This window comes from Prionailurus viverrinus, chromosome E1, assembly GCF_022837055.1.
Source record: "Prionailurus viverrinus isolate Anna chromosome E1, UM_Priviv_1.0, whole genome shotgun sequence".
Classification (NCBI taxonomy): Eukaryota; Metazoa; Chordata; class Mammalia; order Carnivora; family Felidae; genus Prionailurus; species Prionailurus viverrinus.
In genome coordinates, this window is record NC_062574.1 from 10,069,868 (window position 1) to 10,090,533 (window position 20,666).

General features: G+C 44.0%; 1 protein-coding gene and 1 long non-coding RNA gene across 5 annotated transcripts in view; one reads left to right on the top strand and one right to left on the bottom strand.

Annotated features, from left to right (window-relative positions):
* Positions 1–20,666, bottom strand: part of SPECC1 (sperm antigen with calponin homology and coiled-coil domains 1) — a 286,669-nt gene that overhangs the window by 215,705 nt on the left and 50,298 nt on the right. Inside the window, exon 1 of one of the 4 annotated variants that reach the window (XM_047834070.1) lies at positions 13,484–13,563. The exons of 1 other annotated variant lie outside the window; for it this stretch is intronic. The gene's annotated coding sequence lies outside the window, so the exon portion shown is untranslated. Of the gene's footprint in view, positions 1–31; positions 49–12,754; positions 12,905–13,483; positions 13,564–20,666 lie in introns of those variants that run through there. 2 more of the 4 variants (XM_047834068.1, XM_047834072.1) reach the window with 2 other exon arrangements.
* On the top strand, positions 323–7,029 carry LOC125152216 (uncharacterized). The gene is made up of 3 exons (XR_007147085.1): positions 323–1,838; positions 1,936–2,009; positions 6,854–7,029. It is a non-coding gene; the product is annotated as an uncharacterized LOC125152216 (long non-coding RNA).

The following is a 20,666-nucleotide window of genomic DNA, read 5'->3' on the forward strand; positions in this document are numbered from 1 at the left end:
GGATAATGTTGCAGGCTGCCCCTGGGATTACCTTGTCATTACGTGTCCCTTGCACGGTCCCCAGGAGAAAATCTACAGGGAACAGCAGTATAGCCTCGGCTCTGTGCTCTGTGCTCCAGGGTGGGAGCTGGAGACAAATGTGGAACAGCCCTGCAGCTGCCCCCTCAGGGTGGGCTTTGTGACACAGTCAAGTCTGACTTTCAGTGAAGAGAGACAGTCCCCTGTCCCTCAAAAACACAGAGCAAGAGCCGTGTTGTAAAGCTGCCCCCACCTTCTCTTTGTTTCAGCGTCAGGCACATTTCCTGCTGGCCCACTCCTTCAGGGTGCCTAGGGCTCAGACCCAGTACAGCCAATGACTGATCATTTAGTCTTCAGGCCTCCCCAAGGCCACGCCACGCCCAGAACAACGGGCTTCCCACCCCTGTCTGATTCCTGATCGCTGCCTAACTCCTACAAGTCCTTGTAAAACTTGGCTTCCTGCCCCTTGTCCAGGAACAGTCCTGCTTCCCCAGCTCAGTGAGCATCCACAACACCCCGTATGAAAGCCTAACACTCTGCTGACTTGTCTCCTGCCCCCCAACTTCCCAGCCTCGATGACGTTTGAGCAAAGAACTCATTCTCATTCCTCCGTGATCCCACAGCTCTGGGCCCGGTGTCTGGTCCATAAGAAATGGTAGTTGAAGACCAATCATCAACCTAAACGTGAAGCCCAAACAGAACTAGAAAAATACTAGAGGCAAACAGGAGAAAATCTTTGTGATCTTGAGTTTGGCAAAGATCTCTCACATGTAACACCAAAAGCATGGTCCATAAGAGAGAACATTAAAAAAAAAAAAAAAAAAAACATGATAAGTTAGACTTCACTGCAATTTAAAACTTCTCTTCAAAAGACATTATCAAGAACATAAAAAGACGAGCCACAGATCGGAAGAAAAGCATCTGGAAAACACGAAACTGGTAAAGGGCTTGCTTCCTGAATTTATAAAGAACTCACCCAACTCAACGGCAACTCCGTAACTCAACTCCGTAAAAGATGGTCAAAGATCCAACACTTTGCCAACGAGGATATTCTCGGGATGGCAAACGAGCACATGAAAAGATGCTCCACGTCATTAGTCGTGAAGTAAATGCAAACTGAAACCACAAGGAGATACTACTACACGCCTAGGAGAATGACTAGAAAATAAAACAAAATAAAACAATATCGAGTGCAGGGATTTGGAGCAACGGGAACTCTCACTCATTGCCGGTGGAAATGCAAAACGGAATAGAATCTTTGCACAACAGTGCAGCTGTTTCTTATAAAATTGAACCTGCACTAATACAACCCAGTAATCCCACTCCTCAGCCTTTATCCAAGAGAAATGGACACTCGAGTTCACATAAACGTTTGTAATGGGAATGCTTGTAACAGCGTGATTCATAGGCTTGGTTCCTAAGAGCGAAAACTTGAAACGACCGGACTGTCCTTTGATGGTGAGTGGGTATCACTGTGGTATGTCCACGTGCTGAATGACGTGCAAAAACAGCGCACGAATTTTAAGTGCATTGTGCTAAGTGAGAGAGGCCAAACTGAAAAGGCTACACATTATAGGATTCCATTTATAGGACATTCTGAAAAAGGCAAGACCATAAGGACAGAAAACAGAGCAGTGGTTACCAGGGCTTGGGACCTCACCCTACATTCCTCTCCAGCTAGTTGTTCATCTGTAGCCTTTATGATATCTTTTATAAGAAACCGGTGGAAGTATATAAATGTTTTCCTGAGTTCTGTGAGTCACTCCAGCAAATTAACTGAACCTCAGAAGGGCGTTGTGGGAACCTCCGATTTATAGCAGGTTGGACTTGTGACTGGCCTGAATTGGGGGTGAAGAGGGAGTGGGAGGAGTCTTGTGGGACTGGGCCTTAACATGTGGGATCTGATACTCTCTCCAGGTAGACGGTGTCAGAACTGAGTGAACTGCTCAACGTGTCGGAAAACACACATCAGAGGGACTGACTATAAAGAGGTACAAGGAAATTTGGGGCATAAGTTGTGAATCCTGATTGTGGCAGTGGTTGCACACGCATTTGTCAAAGCCCAAGTGGGCTGAATGAATATAATCCAAGGCTCTCCTTGCGCTGGCCCAAGCCCACCTTGCCAACCTCATTTCCTCCTCCCCTACTCATGCCTTCCGGGCTCCTGTGACGCTGGCCTTCCATGGCCCCCAGCAGCATGGGCCTTGCCCACCCCCAGCCTTTACTCTGGTTTTCTTCGTGTTCCCTTTGCCTGGTCAGCCTTTCCCACCTTTGCCCCCGCTTATACACAAATCTTATCCATCCTTCATGCCCCAGGGCAAATGTTACCTTTTCTTGTAACTGTATTTGATTACCACCATCCCACATGCACAAAAAGCTGGAAGTGATTTGCTATGCCTGCAAATGCCAAGCATCTTATCTGCATCTCTTACATTTCTCACCATTTCTTGTACGATTGTGTACGTATCACGTATCTCCAACTAATTTTAAGTGCCAAGTTTGAGTCACTTTTGCATTTATGCACAGTGTCTAGATCGATGCCTTATGTGTGGTAAGTGCTCAGAAAAGTTCTGTTTGATGAATTAATGAAAAAAATCAATGGCCAGGGTGACCTGTGGCAGCTAAAGTTGGTGTGGTCAGCACCCGGAAAGAATAGTATCACCCAGGAGTCCAGATTAGTGATAAGCAAACAGGACTAGGGAGGTTATACCTCCACAACTACTATTCGTATGGTAGTCGCCTGGTCCCCCTACCTGGCTGATCAAGGCTGGTTAAAAACACACATGCCTGGGGTCCTGACTCAGTCCATCAAGGGTGAGTGCTGCTTCTGAATTTTTAATAAACTCCCAGTGTGACTCATCAGTCAAGCTTGGGACTTACCTTCCTAAATGGTCAGAAGGTCAAAGACTCACCTACAGGTAGCCAATAAAAAAATGCAGGCTTTGAGTATCTGTTTAGAGGTACCACACACACACACACACACACATGCACGCACACACGCACAGGCATATGGATCATCAAACTGTAATACGTCCATACCCGTCAATAAAAAGGAGTGAACTGCTGACACATAGAACACGGATGAATCTCAGAAGCGTTATGCTGAGTGGAAGAAACCAGACACCAAATACTACAGAGTGTATGGTTCCACTGATCTGAAATTCTAGAAGAAGCAAAAATAAGGTGGAGTGATAGAAACCTGATCCGTGTTCGCTGGGGGCCAGGGCCAGGGGGCAGACAGGCACTGGGAACCTGACTTCCTATAAAGGGGCACAAAGGGAGTTTTAGGGGTGATGGGAATGCTCCGTGGCTTGACTGGAGTGGTGGTTCCAGGGATGTATACATTTAGCAAAAGTCATCAAAGTATACATTCAAGGGGCACCTGGGTGGCTCAGTTGGTTAAGCATCCAACTCTTGGTTTCGGCTCAGGTCATGATCTCACAGTTTCGTGGGTTCGAGCCCTGTGTCAGGCTCTGTGCTGGCAGCACAGAGCTTGCTTGGGATTTTCTCTCTCGCCCTTTCTCTCTGCCTCTCCCTCACTCGTGCTGTCTCTCTCAAAATGAATGAATACACTTAAAAAAAAAAAAAAGAGACTTAAAAAATACAGAGTGCCCATTCAAAATGGAAGCATTCATTGGGACTCGGAATCCAGGAACCTAATGATGATCCTACCCCTGTCCTTCGCCCCCTATATATCTGGCCAGTCACCGAGTCCTGTCACTTGGACTGCTAAAGGTCTCTTCCTCCGCTCCTTATTTCCACACTTCACATCCTCATGGGCATCAGAATTACTGCTGGTTTCCCTACCTAGAGTCAGGATCACGGCCCCTGTGCCGTTAGCAGGCTTTCTAAAACGCAGCCTGCTCAAGTCCCTCCCCTGCTCAAACCCTCCCACCACCACCCCTTTCAGGATAAGGCCCAAATTCCACATGCCGGACTTCTTGTACCCTCATACCCACCCCAAGCCCCACCTCTTACCATTCTCGCGCAGGCCCACTGCAGACACCTGTTCCCACAACAGGAGCTCCTCGAAGGCACCGTGACCCCTGGCAAGTCCGGGCCTTCGCACACGCCATCCCTTCTGGGTGCAACACTCTCCCTGCTCCCTCAGCCTGTCCACTCCCATCCACCCTTCAAGGCTCAGCCGAAGCATCCCCTGACCTAGCCAGCTTTCTGCTGGCTCTGATCCGGCACTGAGTGGGACGCCCCTCCTCCAAATGTTGGCATCTGCCACACTGCATCACAGTTGCTACCCTTGGTTTGTCCGTCTCCCCACTGAGCATTCGGGCTGGGTACCATATTTTTCACCTCTGGATAGCCAGCGTCAAGCAGATCTCTGGCGCACAGAAGGAGCTCAGTAAGCAAGTAAGTAAGTATTTCTGGGTATTTCTCTTTTTTTTCTTTTTTTATTTATTGGGGGGGGGGCAGAGAGAGACAGAGAGGGAGGGAGACAGAAACCCAAGCAGGTTCCGTGCTACCAATGCAGAACCCAACATGGGGCTGGAACTCAGGAACCATGAGATCATGACCTGAGCCAAAATCAAGAGTCAGGCACTTCACCGACTGAGCCACCCCGGCACCCCTGTTTCTGGGTATTTCTAATGACTGCCTGCCTGCCTGCCTGCCTGACTGAATACCAAAGGACAGGGTGTTAGAAGTCTGCTGAAGGGCTATGATGCATGAGAAGGGAAGATGCTTGAGGACAAAGTGGTATTTAAGTTAGACTCTTGTTACGCACTGAACGGTGTCCTCCAATTCGTATGTTGAAGTCCTAACCCCCGGAGTACCTCATAATGTGACTACGTTTGGAGACAGGGCCTGAAACGAGGTAAAATGAGGTCACTGGGGTGGGCCCTACCCCCAACAGCTGGTGTCCTCACAAGAGCGGGGAGTTGGGACACAGTGGTGCACAGAGGGAAGACCACGTGAGGACACAGGCCGAAGATGGCCGTCCACAAGCCAAGGAGGGGAGGCCTCAGAAGGAACCCACCGGGCCAACACCTGGATCTCAGACTTCTAGCCTCCAGAGCGGTGAGGAAATTAACGTCTGCGTTTAAGCCCCCACTCTGCGGTGCTTTATGGCAGAAAGGACCTTCCAGGTGAGAAGCACACCCAAAGGCAGGGGAGGCACGGTTACGGGGTGCGTGCCCTGGAATGGTCTGGTTTGTCAGCAGTGGATGAACGCTGTAGCAAGTAGAGCAAAACGGCCCTGAGACCAAGGAGACTGTGGAGGTCCCAAAAGCCAGGTGAAGGCGGCTACCTTTCCTCTGCAGGCTGGTGCGTCTCCGCCCGGTGTGACCGGTGTCTGGCTGAAAGCAGCAGCAGGCTGGCCAGGGCTGGAAGCCAAGGCCACTGTGTGTCCCACACTGGTACGTACGAGCCATGGGGCTGCTGTGGCGGCTTTTGGGGACAGCAAACATTTGTTAATTTAAAAGTTCTAGGGGGGCCTGGGTGGCTCAGTCGGTTAAGCATCCGACTTCAGCTCAGGTCACGATCTCGTGGTCCGTGAGTCCGAGCCCCGCGTCGGGCTCTGGGCTGATGGCTCAGAGCCTGGGGCCTGCTTCCGATTCTGTGTCTCCCTCTCTCTCTGCCCCTCCCCCACTCGCACTCTGTGTATGTGTGTGTGTGTGTGTCTCTCTCTCTCTCTCTCTCAAAAATAAATAAACACAAAAAATTGAAGAAAAAAGTTCTATATGTATTTTAACGTGTGACACATAGGACTGAACTGTGGCTCTTTTGTGAAAAGGCAGAGCATTGATCAGGGCAAGAAACAATGGGATCCTGCCAACCAGAATGGCCATGTGCCCTTGGCTGTACGGTCACGACATACCCCTGGGTCCTCCTCCGACCTTCACTCATCCCTACCCACAGCTCTCCTTTTAAAACGCAGGTCAGATTCTGTCATTCCCTGCCCTTCACTGCACTGGAATAGCAAAGTCAGGCCCAAAAGGACGAGTGTGAATTCACTTGTTTGCACAAGCAAACAGCTGGGGACTATTTCATTCCTTTGTTCCCTCAACAAACCCTTGCGGAGCACCTGCTGTAGGTCTCAGGGAGGCACCAGCACAGGGACGAGCGAACACGAACATAATCTCTGCTCATGGGGGGATCGTGGTCCCGAGGGGGGGCGGGGAGAGGAGGCTACCATATAGTCTCAATGAGATCACAAAAGATCTCAACTGTGACACTGCTGAAGAGAGCTTACTTGGGGGGGGGGGGGGGGGAGGTATGGCCAAGCCAGGGAGGACAGCCTGAGCAGGCTCCATGAGGCAAAGACAATTCCAGGATAGCCAGCATTAACTAGGTGCAAAGGGGCAGAGAACATCCACAGGCAGAGGGAGCAGCCAGGCAAGGAGGTGGGAAGGAGGTGGCAGGAGGTGGGAAACGAGTGTGGGGGACTCTAAGACCCTTAAGCTCATCGGTGAGACCAAGAACGCGTCCCCACAGGCAGTAGGTGCTGGAAAGTTCTCCAGCCCCCAGGCTCAATACAGATTTTTGTTTACAACCCAGACCATCCTCCCAGCATCCCGTCCTTTATCTCCTGCATAAATCCTCCCCAGCGACTGCCCTGACTCTCCCCAGAGGGTGACTGCTTGGGCTCTTGTCATTAGAGAAGACTCCTTACCGCAGCACCAGGTGTGGCTCTCAGGGCTCTCCGGGCTCCCAGGCCTGTCTCAGAGGGACCCTCCGCCTCCCTGGCTGTCACGTGTCCCCGGCTTACCTCACTCTTGTCACTGTAAAATAAATAACTGCTCTCCAGTCTCCTGTTTCTCTCTTTCTTTCTCTCTCTCTCTCTCTAACCGCCCCCCCCCCCACCTCTCTCTCTCTCTTGCAGTGTCCTTGTCCTGAATTCTACTGGCTAACAAAGTCATCATAGACAAGAGTCACTTTCTACTGGCTACATATCTAAACCTAATACGGTTCCTTCCAGAAATAGCATCCCTGTGATCAAGGCGACCTCGCAGGCCTTAGAGACCAGGTGACAGAGTTCTGCATTCGTTCCTGGTAAATTTTTTATTGTTGATTTTTGAATTTGGCATTATTTCATTTTCATTGTTTCTCACTCACGGTGAGTCAACAAGTTTCCTTTTAAAATCTGTTAACGATGGCAGTTTTAGGAAATTTAATAAGAAAAGCTGTGGAAAGAGAAAATCTGAGTGACTAAAATCTGGGAAGCGGTGGTCCCGGGGAAAGGAATGAAGAAATGGCAGGAGGAATGGCAAGAAGGGGACGGAATGTGAGAGAAGAACCATTAGGTTCCTAATGGTTGGATGTGGGGGGAGGGGGGGTCATGGGGGGGGTTGGGAGGGGTCCCCACCTGTGCTTTTCTTAGACCAGCCTCCCTCTACTCGCCCCCTCCTGAGCACCCATGTAAATGGGCCTCTCATCTATTATTCTCCTTATTTGGTAGCTTCATAGCAACGCTCATGATCCGTGATGAGTAATTGGCTAGTGGGTTTGCTGCTCCCACGGGGCTGGCACCGTCCCTCTCTGGCTCGCCCTGGTCTCTGCGGGGCCTAGAGCACTGCCCGGCTGGGACCAGGCATGGGGTATCTGCTGGGCAAATATCTGGATGAATGGCCATCATGAAGGTTGGATGAACCTTTTTAAAACAGCCATAAGGAACACAGATGAAAGGAAGGAGAGAGGCATGGTGTGTCGGGGCTGGGGTCTATGAGCCACCCAAGTGGGGACCCCCTGAACGCAGCGTGAGAATAGGGATGGGACAGAACGGGAGCTGCTTAGAGGTGAGAACTCGTCAATGAAGCACCTTTCCCTCTGTGCCTCTTGGGTTGAGTTTTCTCAACAAGTTCCTTGCTTCTTTTCCTAAAACATAAGTTAAAACCTGTAAAGAATGTGAAAACACTGCCACTCACATGTTCACTCTTCCTAAAATTTGTCGTGTACTTTCCCAACTGTAGGCCTCTATACCTGGGGTTCTGCTCCCTAAAATTTTGCCTGTGGGCCTGGAAAAATGCCTGTCTGTCTATCTATCTATTTATCTATCTACCTATCTATCTATTTTGCACAAATAAGAGACAAATACAGGGCCGCCTGGGTGGCTCAGTATGTTAAGCATCTGTCTTCAGCTCAGGTCATGATCTCGTGGTTTGTGAGTTTGAACCCCATGTCAGGCTCTGTGCTGACAGCTCAGAGTCTGGAGCCTGCTTTGGATTCTGTGTCTCCCCCTCTCACTCTGCCACTCCCCCGCTCACATTCTGTCTCTCTCAAAAATAAACATTAAAAAAAAATTTTTAATAGGCACAGATTTATAGAAGAGTTCAAACATAGAAATGTATGTAGCAGAAGATGAAAGAGACCTTGCCCTTAATGCTACTTCCCATAGCAAGCAGCTTGATATTATATATCCACTACTTTTTTAAGATGAATTTTTATACACATGCAAATAAAATTAGGGAGTTTAGATCTCTTAATATAAATAATGAAATTTTACAGGTAGATATGATTATACTGTATATGTTTACTTGAAAACATGTACCGTATTTTTCTGAGGTACATTAAAGGTTATTTTACACTTTGGTAATTTGGTAAAATTGTACAAAAAGCCTTATTAGTTCTTGTTCCTTGTATTTGATTGCCTATGCCCATCTCCATACGTTCTCTTTGATGCTGGATGCTCTGTTTTCAACTTTTGCCAATCTGTCACGGGGGAAATAATTGCATAGTATTCGAATTTGTGTTTCCATGATTCTTTTTTTTTTTAAGGTTTATTTATTTATTTTGAGAGACAGCCTGAGTGGGGGAGGGGCAGAGAGAGAGGGAGACAGAATCCCAAGCAGGTTCTGCACTGTCATCACAGAGCCCGATGCAGGGCTTGAACTCATGAAACCATGAGATCATGACCTAAGCTGAAACCAAGAGTCGGTCGCTTAACTGACTGAGCCACCCAGGTGCCCCTGTGTTTCCATGATTCTTACTGAGGTTGAACATTATATGTTTACTGGTCAACTGTATTTCTTCTTCTGTGAATTGCTTGTTTATAAAAATAAATATAATTTGCCTATTTACAAATTGTCCTTGCCCATGTTTTCTTTACGTATTTGTCTTTCTCCAATTGATTTGTAGGAATTCTTTTTTTTTTAATGTTTATTTTTTTTATTTATTTTTATATTTATTTTAAGAGAGTGAGAAAAAGCATATGTGTGCACACAAGAGCAGGGAAAGGGCAGAGAGAGAGGGAGACAGAGGATCTGAAGGGAGCCCTGCACTGACAGCAGAGAGCCCAATGTGGGGCTCAAACTCACGAACTGTGAAATTACGACCTGAGCCAAAGTTGGACGTTTAACCGACTGAGCCACACAGGCACCCCTGGGAATTCTTTATTTATAATGGGTAGTAATCCTCTGTGGTATGTGTGTTGCATATATCACTCTGTCACTTGCCCGTCTTTCAGTGTATCAGTTCCTTCACGTATAGAGAGTCGAACGTTCTTTCTCTGTCTCCCAAGATTACATGAAAGTTTGTCTTAAGCCATATAGGAAAAGAATGACACATTTGTCTCTATATAAGAAGAAGATATAATATATCTTTGTGTACATAAAATACATATGTGTATGCCTCAAATACTTTCTATATGTATCTATACATATCAATTACTGTTTCCAGTGGTTTTCTCTAATTTACCTTTTATTTCCTCACCCCAACAACCCATGGAGTACACACTACCTATCACTATCCCCATACAAGTAAGACTGAGGGACACATAAGTTAGGACTCAGCGCCTGCCTCCTGAGCCCACACCCTTAATACTTCATTTGGACTCCACACAACTTATCCTCTCTATATATCACAAAAGCAACGGTAATTAATACAGTGTGAGAATGGCACAGAAACAGCAACTATAAATAAAACAGATAATATAGAAAAATCTTTTTAAAAAGCTTAAGGCATGAAAAGACAAAACTATAAAATACTAGAGAACACAAAGATTTATCATAAATGATATTGGAAACACTGGCACTATTTTAAGTCAGTCTAAATCCACTTTTCACATCATCCACCAAAGTAAAAACTAGAAGGAAAAAAAAAAATCCTTTAAAAGAGGATAACATCTCTAAAGTAAGAAGAATCCGGGGGGGAAAATGGACAGTTTGGACTATGTAAAAACGTTAAATGGCTACATTTTTTAAAAATTCATTTTTAGGGGCGCCTGGGTGGCGCAGTCGGTTGGGCGTCCGACTTCAGCCAGGTCACGATCTCGCGGTCCGAGTTCGAGCCCCGCGTCGGGCTCTGGGCTGATGGCTCAGAGCCTGGAGCCTGTTTCCGATTCTGTGTCTCCCTCTCTCTCTGTCCCTCCCCCGTTCATGCTCTGTCTCTCTCTGTCCCAAAAATAAATAAACATTGAAAAAAAAAAAATTTTTTTTTAAAAAAATTCATTTTTAAAAAGTAACCAAATAGTCTGGGGAAAAGAACTGCCAAAATCATGGAATAAGTCTCATCAAAAACCTATGTAAATCAGCAAAACAAAAAACGAAGCAAAACAGATGAGCAAAACGGAAAGTACAACTTATAAACAAACACGTGAAAAAACCATTCAGCCTAATTATGTTAAAAGAAATGCAACATTACAAAGGGCCTCTGTTTTGCCTATTTTTTAAATGATATTGTCTTTGATGGAATGCGTGAAATCAAACGGGCACTCTCACACAGAGTGCTGATACAAAGTTATGAGTAACATACACCAAGCATCATTAAAATAAATGTTCATGCCCGTTTACCTAGTAATCCTATGTCTGAGCATCTATTCTACAGATATGATCCAGAAACCTGGGGAAAATCACATGGCCAAGATAGTTACTGAAGTATTGAGTTTTTTTGTTTTGTTTTTAAGATTTTATTTTTAAGTAATCTGTACCCTCAACCTGGGGCTTGAACTCACAACCTCGGGATCAAGAGTTGCAAGCTCTACTGACCGAGCCATCCAGGCACCCCTAAAGCATTATTCATTACAGCAAGAAAAAAAGAAAGAAAGAAAGAAAGAAAGAAAGAAAGAAAGAAAGAAAAAAGCAACCCAATTTTTAAGAACAGGGAATAGTTAAGTAATTTATGGAACAATCACCTACTAGAACATTATACCCCTTAAAAATAATTTTGAAACGAATAACATTTTAAAAACCCTATGCTATAATATCTAGTGGTACAACTACAAAGAAATATAGAAATTTTAAGTTGTTTCAGGGTGTGGGATTGAGTCATGAGTTTCTCTAATTTCTAAATTTACTATGGATTTAGAAGGACCGAGTCCCAGTCCTGGCTGTACCTCTTCCACCCACCAGTCATTCTGACCTCGCCCCAGTTACAAAACCTTTCTATGCCTCAGTTTCCTTGCCTGTAACAATAAAGATCGTAAATGTAGCCATCTCACGGTAGCGTTTTGAGCCGGTACTTGGGAAGAACTTGACTGCCGTACCTCGCACACGTAAGCACTCAGAAATGTTATTTTTATCATATAAAAAAAAAAGGGTAACATGTTTGCAGGGGGAAATCATTGAAATGAGGAAGCTATTTCACAGGCAGGGTCTATTTTCATTTGGAAGTTTAGTACGGTTAATTTCGTACTCCCTCTGCTTCTGCGGCTTTTTCCTGCTCAGACTGCTGCTCAGACGACACTTACATGTAAACCCACGTGGTGAAGGGAAGATTAAAGGAAATGAAACCTCTACTCACAACCAGAACCATGTAAAAATATATAGTCCGTGGAGCTCAGTTGGAAAGGAACAAAAACCGAGCCATGTTGGGGAGTCCTGTAGTAGAAGCAGAGAACGTGTGTCTTTTTTACTTTTCTGTTCTAATGACAGGGAAAAATCACATTGTTTGAGTAAACTTAAAATGTCAACTTCCTGCATGACTGAGCTCAATATTTTAGCTCAGAAATTGGGCTCAGTGGGAAAAGGAGGGGGGACCCTAAAAACTTCATTTCTAGAAAATACAGTGGTGAAGAGATGTTTCAAAGTAGCCTGTGCTTTGGCCGGGGCTGGGGCGGGGCCGGGAGTGATTGGGGGGGGGGGGGGGTTAGTGCAAAATACTGTCTAAACAGAAACCATATAATAAGTAACTTCCTAGAAAAGCCTCTGTCTTTGTCATATCTTTGAAGTTCTGCCTTCTAGGCCTCATAAGCACAATGTCTGGCTCAGATATTAAGCACTGGGACATTATCAGGCCCTCTGCAAGATGGGAGGGTGCCCTCCACAGTGCTCATCTTCACGGGGAGAAGGCTCTAGAACCTTCCGGGGGGGCTAAGAACCAGTCAAGTGGGTGCTTCTCTCCACAGGACTTCCCACATTAGTGACAAGAATGCACAGAAGTAGCCCCATTCACCTTGGCTGTGAAAAGAGATCGCCACACTGCTAGCAATTAGTACCCACAGAGAGGGTTTCTTTTCCCAAAAAACTCTACACATTAACTTAAAGTCAGCACTAATCATCCTCACTTTGCAAGATGAAAAACGTGACAGGCAGCGAAAAAAGTCTATTTTTTCAAGATGTCAGAAGATGAGTTTTCAAATTCGTTTTTAGCTCAAAGAAGCAGGTATGTAGCATTAAGTTACCTAGCCCATGAATCACCAAAAAATGTATTAATCACGCCTTCGTTATATCAGGATTCACTGGGTGTGTTAGACATTATACCTAAGGCAGAAGAACGTCTTCCCCCAGATACAGCTATCCTTCTAAGATTTTCCAGCCCCATCTTAAATAATAACCAACTCTGTACTTACTGCAAAGGCTCTCGCTTCTTGCGCCTCCTGGGAGCTGCTGACCTCAATCAGCAAGCCAGCCGCACTATTCTGGGGTCTGGTGCTGGCTGGGGAGGAAAACCACACTCAAGGGGCCCGGGCAGTGAGCATTTGAGCAATGCTTCACTCAGGAAGCAGGCGGTTCTCTGCTCTCCAGGGCTTCTGACGGCCTCTCCCCTCTCCCTCTCCCTCTCCCTCCCTCCCTCCCTCTGTCTCTCACAATCTCTCTCCCTTTTCTCTCTCTCTCTCTCTGACTCTCATACACACACAGAGTGCAAAATCATTTCTATCCTACTGGTTCCTGAATACTTACTTTGTACCTCTCAAAAACATAATGATTTAAAGATATAGGCGCGCGCGCGCGCGCACACACACACACACACACACACACACACACACAGATATAGGCTGACAAATTTCTGGCTGTTTCCCGAGATAATCAAACAGAAAACAAACAAACAAAAAAAAAAACAACCCAGGCTGTCTTCAAAGGTGAGTTTGCCCTGAAGCCTCAGGGCCCCTCACTTGCCATAACCTGAGGGCTGTAGAATGTTCTAAGGGGATGGGGAAGTCAGGTTATGATCCCGAAGCATTTCAAAGCCGGCAGCTCTGATGAGCGGACTGAAGCTTGCTCAGAGATAAAGCATCTAAACCTCCAAGCCCCCGTATCACTTGTTGTAATTTCTTTCTTCATTCTAAAGATCTTCATACCTAATTTTGAATTCCGAGAGCTCCAGAATTAGCTGAACATTCTCACAAAACCTGAGGTCCACGAATCCTGCTGCTACAGATGGCCCCGTGATGATGAGATTGCCCGTAACAACATGGAAGAAATTCTGTGGAGGTAAACCAGCAAAGTGTGTTATATCTACGCTCACCAAGAACTGCAGTCATCAGGGCCGGGTTGAGCTTAGTCACTGCTGGAGTTAGCTGGAGTTTAATTGCTATTATACCAGATAATAGGTGTGAAAAGCAGCCCCCTAGCTCTTTCTTGGCAGAGGAAGTTTTCAGAGCCTCGCTGAGGCTGAATGCCCCGGGGTGCACTGTAATGCCACACCCCCCATATGCAGACGTTGCCTTTCTAATGACAGATCACAGAAAGGAGCTGTGGTCAGGCAGTTTAGAGCTGGCCTTCCCCTGTAAGAGCTGTTATTACAACTGTGGCCCCATGCCACTCTGGCAAACACTGCTGCCTTTGGTGGCCCTCCCTCTTTGCCCTAAAGAAATCAAGAGACAATGCATGGGACCTGCTCTCACTGAAGAATATCCATCCTCCTGGGGGTTGGGGGAATAAAGGTACCTAACTCATGGGGTTGGGGGCACCATGGCCCAGACACAGGAGGTGGTAGTGGATGGGACTCTACAAGTGACGAAACTCCAACTCAGCCTCGCTCAAGCAAAATGGCAACTTACTGGCTTGACTAACTGGAAAGTCTAGGGATGAATTCAAGCTGGCTTCAAGCCAGGAGACCTGGAGGTTCAAACGTCATCGGGACTTTCTTTTCTTCACCTTTCAGCTCAGCTTCCCTAGGTTCCATTCCTTCAAACAGCGGGGCTCTCAGGATGGGAAAGGCTTTCCTAGAGGCATTCCATGATAAAGATTCCAAGTCTTTATTTAGCATTCAAGACCTTGGGAGAGAGGCACTCCTCAGAAAGGAAACTTGACAACACTGTCCAGAAAGACCTGGGTGACTGACAGCCCCACGAGTTATAAGAAGAGCAGTTCCCAAAAGCCAAAACACACACACACACACACACACAAAACAAACAAACAAACAAACAAACCCCAAAATGCTACACAGGCAAAAAGATACAAACTAGTGCCTTGGATTAAGCCATTCATGTGATTGTGTCTTACTTCCCCAATTTGATTGTAAATCTATTTATAGAAGGATGTACACAAAGTGTTAAGTGTGGTTATCTCTGCTATTGTGGGTCATTTATTTTTTAAACTCACACTGTATCTTCCAAACTTTCTAAAAATAGGGGCGCCTGGGTAGTTCAGTCAGTTGGGCATCAGTTCAGCTCAGTCATGGTTTCACTGTGGGTTGGAGCCCCGCATCAGACTCTGTGCTGACAGCTCAGAGCCTGGAGCCTGCTTCAGATTCTGTGTCTCCCTCTCTCTCTGCCCCTCCCCTGCTCACACTCTGTCTCTCTCTCTCTCAAAAATAAAAATAAAACCTTTAAAGATTTTTCATTTTCTAAAAATAATAAAAATTATTAAATTTTATAATAACACAATACATTTTAAGTTTATTTTTGAGAGAAGAGACAGAGCTTGAGTGGGGGAGGTACAGAGAGAGAAAGGGAGACACAGAATGTGAAACAGGCTCCAGGCTCCGAGCTGTCAGCACAGAGCCGGGCCTGGGGCTCAAACTCATGAACCACAAGATCATGACCTGAGCTGAAGTTGGATGTTTAACTAACTGAGCCATTCAAGTGCCCCAATAACACAATACATTTAAAGAAGTTACTGCATGCTAAACAAATCCTGCTCACCAGCAAAAATATATATAGAATATCTATGAATAAATCTGGTAAGAAAATTACAGTCACACCCCACCCAAATCTACAACATTTTACTGAACAACAGAAGAGAGGACTGGATGAAAAAATATACCACGATATTCCAATTAAATATTCATTCTCCACAAAATAATTGTATAAATGTATTATAGTTCCAATAAAAATTCTAATAGGGTTAAGGGGTGTGAAAAATGCTCTATATTTCTTTTTTTTTAACCTTCTTTATTTATTTTGAGAAAGAACATGTACAAATGGGGGAAGGGCAGAGGGAGGGAGAGAGAGAGAATCCTAAGCAGGGTCCACACTCACCACTAAGCCCATTGCAGAGCTCGATCCCACAACCATGAGATCGTGACTTCAGCCAAAATTGAGTCAGACACATAACCGACTGAGCCACCCTGGTGCCCCAAGAATTTTGATTAAAATAAAGATCGCATTACTAATCTGAGGATAAAGAATGGGTTGTTTTTAAAAATGGTATTGGGGAATTTGGTTAATCATTTGGGGGAAAAAAAAAAGACTACTACCTCACACCGTATACCCAAATGAATTCTGATAAACATTTAAGTGGAGGAAAAAAATAAAAAGAAGCATTATAAGAAGTAGAAGAGAGGAGACTGTATCTGAACCTGAACAAGGTGAGAAAGGCCTCTGAGCCCACACACAAAGGCAGAATACATAAAAAAGAAACAGATTTGACTTTGAAGATAAAAATCTTTGGGGCACCTGGGTGGCTCAGTCAGTAAAGCAACCTACTCTTGATTTAGGCTCAGGTCATGATCTCACGGTTCATGGGTTCGAGCCCCATGTCAGGCTCTGTGCTGACACTGGGAGCTTGCGTGAGATTCTTTCTCTCTTCCCCTTTCTCTGTTCCTCCCTAACTTGTGCTCTCTCTCCCTCCCTCTCAAAATAAACAAAAAAAATATTTTAAGGGATGCCTGGGTGGCTCAGTCAGTTGAGTGTCTGACTTCGGCTCAAGTCATTATCTCACAGTTTGTGGGTTCAAGCCCCCCGTTGGGCTGTGTGCTGACAGCTCGGGGCCTGGACCCTGTGTCAGATTCTGTGTCTCCCTCTCTCTCTGCCCCTCCCCTGCTCACATTCTGTCTCTTTTTCTTTCTCTTTCAAAAATAAGTAAACATTAAAAATAATTAATTAGGGGAGCCTGGGTGGCTCAGTCGGTTGAGCGGCCGACTTCGGCTCAGGTCATGATTTTGCGGTCTGTGAGTTCGAGCCCCGCGTCGGGCTCTGTTGACAGGCGGATTCTGTGTCTCCCTCTCTCTGCCCCTCCCCCGTTCATGCTCTGTCTCTCTCTGTCTCAAAAATAAATAAACGTTAAAAAAAAAATTTTTTTTTTGGGCGCCTGGGTGGCGCAGTCAGTTAAGCGTCCGACTTCAGCCAGGTCACGATCTCGCGGTCCGTGAGTTCGAGCCCCGCGTCAGGCTCTGGGCTGATGGCTCGGAGCCTGGAGCCTGTTTCCGATTCTGTGTCTCCCTCTCCCTCTGCCCCTCCCCCGTTCATGCTCTGTCTCTCTCTGTCCCAAAAATAAATAAAAACGTTAAAAAAAAAATTAAAAAAAATTTTTTTAATTAAATAAATAAATAAATAAATAAAAATTTAAAAAACCAACCTCTGTTAATAACAAAAATCCTGTAAATAAAACATAAATGCCAATGACAAGATGAGACAAACATCTCTGCATAACCTTTGGTTCAGTTATTCTATTTGTAGGAATGTATCCTAAGAAAATAATCATGAATATATACAAAACTGTATGCATGGCAATTATGAGTTTATCCTTGGTTATAACAATGACAACAAAGGAAATAATTAAAAGTCTAATTGATTAGATTATTGTAGGCAGATCCATGTAATTAAACATTATGCAGCCATTAAAAGTGATACTATATCTATGGGGCGCCTGGGTGGCTCAGTTGGTTAAGCATCTGGCTTCAGCTCAGGTCATGATCTTGCAGTTCATGAGTTTGAGCCCCCACGTTGGGCTCTGTGCTGACAGCTCAGAGCCTGGAGCCTGCTTTGGATTCTGTGTCTCCCTCTCTCTGCCCCTCTCCTGCTCATGCTCTGTCTCTTTCTCTAAAATAAATAAGCATTAAAAAAATTTTTTTTAAATATTCCTTATGATGTAAATGTAAAAATCCTTAATAAAATACCAACAAACCAAATCTAGCAACACATATAAGGACTATACACCATGATCAAGTGGGATTTATCCCAGGAATTCAAAGTTGGTCCAACATGTGACAACCAACCAATGTAATACACCATATTGATAAAATAAAGGACAAAACCACAGGATTGTGCACGAATAGGTGCAGAAAAAGCACTTGATAAAATCCAATACACTTTCATAATAAAAATACTTAACAAACTAGGAATAAAAAGGAAACTCCTCAACTTGACAAAGGCCAAACTACAAACATCACACTTAATGGTGTAAACCTAAAAACAAAACAAAACAACAAACAAAAAAAAATTGTGCAAACCTGAAATACTTCCTCTAAGATCAGAAACAAGATAAAGATGTCTCTGCTCTCACCACTTCTGGTCAACATTATAGCAGCAGAGTCTTTAGCCAGGGAAATTAGGCAATAAAAAGAAAGGCACCAGATCAGTAAGACAATTATAACTATATCTATTATCTCATGATCATATATGCAGAAAAATCTCAAAAAAAATCTACAACAAAACAGAGCTAATAAGCCTGTTCGGCAAAGTTGTAGGATTCAAGATCATTATACATAAGTCGTTTTCATTTCTATATACTTGCAGTGAACAATCCAAAATATTAAGAAAACAATTCTATTTATAATAGTACCAAAAGGAATAAAATACTTAGAAATGTATTTAATAAGATATACGCAATAGTTGTACACTAAAAACTATGAAAAAAAAATTAAAGAAGTCTTAAATGGACAGACATCTCATGTGCATGTATTATAAGATGGCAATACTCCTCGAATGGATCTACAGATTCAACACAATCCCTATCAAAATCCCAGCTGCTCTTTTTGCAGAAATTGATAAGCTAATTCTTTAACTCGTACGGAAATGCAAGGGACTCGGAATAATCAAAACAATCTTGAAAAGAACCAAGTTGGAAGACTTATACTTCCAAATTTTCAAACTTACTACAAACTATAGCAATCAACACTGTGTGGTATTGACACAAGGAGAGACATAAGCAGGTCAATAACACAGAACTGAGAGTCCATAAAGGAACCGATGCATTTATGGAAGTTGATTTTTGACAAGAACGCTGAGACCATTCAATTTGTCTTTTCAACAAATGATGCTGGGGCAACTGGATATCCATATACAGAAGAATGAAAGTAGATTCCTATCTCATACCACATACAAAAATTACCTCTAAAATGTAACAGGTAAAAATATAAAAATCTTAGAAGAAAACATTAAGTGTAAAACTTCATGACCCTGGATTGGCAATGTTTTCTCAGATATTAAACACAAGCAACAAACCAAAAAGTCTATAAATTAGACTTGATTAAAAAAAAAAAAACCTTTTGTGCTTCAGAGGGCAGTGAAAATATAACCCACATAGTGGAAGAAAATGTTTGCAAATCATATATCTGATAAGGATCTATTATCCAGAATATATAAAGAACTCTTACAACTCAATAATAAAAGGACAAATAACTAAAAATGGGCAAAGGATTCAGACAGACATTTCTCCAAAGAGAATATAAAATATACAAATGGTGGGGCACCCGGGTGGCTCAGTCAGTTAAGAGTCTGACTTCGGTTCAGGTCATGATCTTGTAGTTCATGGGTTCAAGCCCCATATCGGGCTCTGTGCTGACAGCTCTCTCTCAAAAATAAATAAACATTAAAAAATTTTTTTTTAAAAACCACACACTTGGGGCACCTGGGTGGCTCAGTCGGTTGAGCATCCGACTTCGGCTCAGGTCATGATCTCATGGTTCATGAGTTTGAGCCCTGTGTCGGACTCTGCTGATAGCTCAGAGCCTGGAGCCTGCTTCGGATTCTGTGTCTCCCTCTCTCTCTGCACCCACCCACTCATGCTCTCTCTCTCTCAAAAATAAATAAACGTTAAAATAAATAAATAAATAAATAAATAAATAAATAAATAAATAAATATTAAAAAAAATTTTTTTAAATGGGGGTGCCTAGGTGGCTCAGTCAGTTAAGCGCCCAACTCTTAATTTTGGTTCACATCATGATCTCACAGTCTGTGGGATCGAACCCTCTGTCAGGCTCTGCTCTGACAGTGTGCAACCCTCCTGGGGTTCTCTCTCCCCCTCTCTCACTGTCCCTCCCTCACTTATGCACATGCATGCTCTCTGCCTCTCAAAATAAATAAACTTTTTGAAAAATGACTGTTCTTGGCACTCCTGTTGAAGATCAGTAGGCTATATATGCATGAACTTAACGTCTCAGGTCTCTGTTCTATTCTATTGGTTTATACATCTGTCTTTATGTCAGTACCATGCTGTTTTGATTACTGTAGCTTTCTTATATATATATATATATTTAATTTTTTTAATGTTTATTTACTTTTGAGAGGGAGGGGAGGGGCAGAAAGAGGGAGACACAGAATCCAAAGCAGGCTCCAGGCTCTGAGCTGTCAGCACAGAGCCCAACATGGGGCTCAAACTCATGAACCACAGGATCATGACCTGAGCCAAAGTCAGACATCTAACTGACTGAGCCACCCAGCTCACTCCCTGTTTTTGTATATTTTTAAACCAGGAAGTGTGATGTCCCCAGCTTTGTTCTTCTTTCTCTGGATTGATTTGGCTATTCGTGTTTTCTTTGCAGTTCCATATGAATTTCAGAATTGTTTTTTCTATTTCTACAACAAATACCATTGGGATTCTAATAGGGTTTGAAATGAATCTGTAATGGGGAAAGTACAGTTTCTTCAGTAAATGGTGTTGAAAAAACTAGATAGCCACATGCAAAAGAATGAAACTGAACCCTTGTACCATAGATAAAATCAACTCAAAATGAGTTAAAGAATTAAACATAAGACCTGAAACTCTAACACGCCTAGAAAAAACAAGGCAAAAAACCTTCATGACATTGGTCTTGGTAATGATTTCATCAATATGACACTAAAGCCACAAGGAACAAACACAAAAATAATCACAACCACATCAAACTAAAAAGGCTTCTGCACAGCAAAGGGAAATAATCAACAAAGTAAAAAGGCAACCTGTAGAATGGGAGAGAATATTTGCAAACCATAAATCTGATAAGGGGTTAATCTCCAAAATAGACAAGGAACTCCTACAACTCAATAGTGAAGAACAAAACCAGAAAACCTAATAACTGATTAAAAGATGGGCTAAGGACTTGAATAGACGTTTCT